The following is a 3,303-nucleotide window of genomic DNA, read 5'->3' as shown; positions in this document are numbered from 1 at the left end:
GTCTGAAAATTGAAAAATCCGAAATTGATAGTAAATAGTTTCTAAAATTCATGAAAATCTCACAGCATGCTATTTTTACTTATATTTTACTATTGTAGAAATTTCAATGAATTTAGATTTCTATTTCTAGTAGTTTCTGTGTTATTTTTGCAATCTGGTCTTGTTATTATTAAATCAGAATTAAATATGAGCTTAATGTAAAAACCTGCAAAAATCTTTCAGTAAGCTACATCCCATCATGTCTTGCTGCTGTAGAAATTTTAAATTATTTTGAATTCGTTTGCAACAATTTCACTTGTAAAATCACTCATATGGTTTAAAATTGATAAAATCCATTGAAAAACTGAAATTAATTAAGAATCATCGTAAAGCTTCTAAAGAACCTTAAAATTCTATCACATATTAAGTCCTTAATCCATTGAAACAGAAATTTTAGGATCTTTAGATTTCCCTGGAAAAATGGCCAGTGCATCCATAATTGTATCCCTATTGTACTCGATCTTTGACAATTTGAATATTTAAGCTATAGCATATTATTGGCTCCGAGGTTACTGTCCACGGAAATCCTGAGATATGCCAGGCAATAAGATGCTATAACCTAAGTATTAAATTGCACAAGGAAATAGCGCACGATTCCCTTCCTTGGATGCCATTCTGGGCCGAAATTGGTGAACCCTAAAACCATTGGTATTCCTTAAATGTCCAGAAACCGAAAATCCTTGAAATCTGAAATTAATTAACTTCAAGAACTGAAATCGATTCATCTCGTGTCTTTCGGAACCGTTGGATTACGGTTTCTGTCATAAGAACCCTTAGAGCCCAATTTAGGAACACTGGTGTCGTGTCTTGTCCTAAGTTTTAGGGAGTCTTAGGTTTTAGGAGTCCTAGAGTTAGGAGTCCAGCCTCATCACTGGCGTTTGCTATGGATAGCAGCCGTGCCATAGGTCTAGCTACACTAGTCACCTCACTTTTCCTTAGGACAAGCCTAGTAAACTAGGATGTAGGCTAACCTGCATTAGTCTAAGGAACAACTTGCATTTAGGTAAGAATCATATAGCATCTTAGATGAAATCCTAGGATAATAAAATCTTCAACTTGAATTAAATAACTTCTCTTAAAACTGTTGAAACAGTCAATTTAGTCTAGATAGGTGTCTTAGTTGAGTTAGGCATAAGTAACTTAGCTTAGGTGCACCGAATTACGTCGACTCTGATCCCAGTGAGGCTTGGGTACGTAGGCAGCTTGGATGTCTGATGGCATACCAACCGCGAGTCGGCTCCATAACAAATTGTGGGGTTTTGTATATTAATTTTCTTGTAAATGCTTAATTAAATTACTTAGGACTTTCCATGAAATTAGAATCTTAGGAGAACTTGCACCTAGATTGAATTCAAACAAATTAAGGAATCAAGATACACATTTAGGATCCATAATGAAATTAGATCATAGGATGCATGTCACATAGATAACACATTAACTAAGAGTTGAATGAGCCATTTAAAATAAATTTAAAAGAATTAGCTTTTGGAATTGAAGACCGATTATCGGGTAGGAATGGTGCATGTGGTGAATAACTCCCCATACCTTCCATTATTGTAACCAGATTTCTGGTTAATTATGGGTCCTAGATCCCACATCTAGGTGGCGACTCTGTCAGTCTCTTTTGTGTGGAATTCGGATTGCCTTAGTGATCCCAAGTTCACGTAAAAGATGAATTAAAACCAATAATAAAATGCACACGCCAATCGCGTGGGTACGAGAGACCAAGAGAGAGCGTGGCGGCTCGCGCCCCACCCCTCTCGCGGGATCGGGTCCCACAGGAACCTAAAATTGTCTGAGAAAAGTTAAGATTTTGACATTACCAGCTGAAATTTTTCATAAAAACGAAAATAAAGAGAACAACTAATAATCTCATGTTCTCAATCTATAAAACTCTTTCTAGGGCAAATTACTATAGCTGAACTGGCCTAGTTTATGTTTATCAAAAAGGGCCAGACTCGCTGAAATTTTTCATAAAAAAAAATAGAGAGAATAACTAATAATCTCAAGTACATCATATAAAACTCTTTCTAGTGCAAATTACTATAGCTGAACTGGTCTAGTTAATGTTTATCAAAAAGGGCCAACTTGCCAATTTTGCACCCATCCATTTTCTCAAATATCAAAAGGTCTGCAATTGAATCTCAGTCCTTGAAGGAATAAAAGATACCTTATAATGGATTGAAAAAGGACAATAAATAAAAGAAACGAGAAGAAAAGGAGAGTAAAATATTTTCTCTGGCTGTAGGCTTAAAACATCTTCTCTATGTTGGTTAATTTTTGTCATTTTTGAGGAACTTATAACCTGGGGAAGATTCAAAGCTATTCCAAGCCTAGCATGACCAATCAACTTCACATGTGGATACACCTCAGGGGATTGAGTCATGGATATGGGTTGACCCTTGTGGTAGCGGTCCACTACCTGCAAGGATTGCAATGCTTGAGGAGCTAACCCAGCACCAAGAAAGTAGAAAGTATCATGGTATGGAACAAGGAGAACACAATTGATGACCAACAGCTCTTGAAACTAAATTCAGTATACCCACCAACACATTGAACAACTTTGATGAGCCAAGCTGGCCTCGATCATGAACTCATAGGTTCCTCTTCACAGTACTGGCAGGAGAATTCTGCTCAGAAAGGATCTTTAAGACATTAACCAACGCCCGCAGTCGGTCCCACACACTCAAGCCATAGAGAACTTCAACAAGAGACTCCTGAAACTCAAAACAATTCTCCGCGACAGGGTACTATGGTTGGCCAACAAAAAAAGAAAAAAAAAAACAAATAAATAACATCAGTAATTTTCGAGAAATTTTGTTTGTGTTAAAACAAAATTCTCCTGTTACAGACCTGAAGCGGCTTTGGAATCTTGGTTTTGATGTATGGCCACCATCTATCCTCTACAACTGACTTTACGAGACAGCAAGCTCTCAATCCTTCTACGCCAGCAAACCTTCCAAATCCGCTGTGATTCACACCCCCAAATGGTAGGGACTACATTACCAAAAAGAAGAAAACACACAATGATTATTCAGTGGATAAATGCGTTAAACTAAAAGCAACTATCAAGGATGGTGTCAGAATTAGATTTCTATAATATTGACAAATTAGTGTGATGAAGGTACATCTAGTAGGACTCCACCACAAATAGAGAAGTTGCAAGGAAGTTAAGTAAATGTACAAAACTGCAAGAAAGAGTGAGAGACAAAACCCCCCCCAAAAAAAAAATCCCAATCCAGTGTCAGGGACTTGTCTGTGCTC

General features: G+C 37.1%; 1 long non-coding RNA gene across 1 annotated transcript; it reads right to left on the bottom strand.

Moving 5' to 3' along the window:
- Positions 1–2,228: 2,228 nt before the first annotated feature.
- LOC143853410 (uncharacterized) lies at positions 2,229–3,031 on the bottom strand. The gene is made up of 3 exons (XR_013237111.1): positions 2,893–3,031; positions 2,586–2,789; positions 2,229–2,487 (listed from the first exon to the last, which is right to left on the bottom strand). It is a non-coding gene; the product is annotated as an uncharacterized LOC143853410 (long non-coding RNA).
- Between the last annotated feature and the right edge of the window lie 272 nt (positions 3,032–3,303).

Source organism: Tasmannia lanceolata, unplaced genomic scaffold (genome assembly GCF_043159265.1).
Source record: "Tasmannia lanceolata isolate RefF3 unplaced genomic scaffold, GAP_Taslan_0.1 ptg000019l, whole genome shotgun sequence".
NCBI lineage: Eukaryota > Viridiplantae > Streptophyta > Magnoliopsida > Canellales > Winteraceae > Tasmannia > Tasmannia lanceolata.
This window is presented reverse-complemented; position numbering and strand designations above follow the sequence as displayed.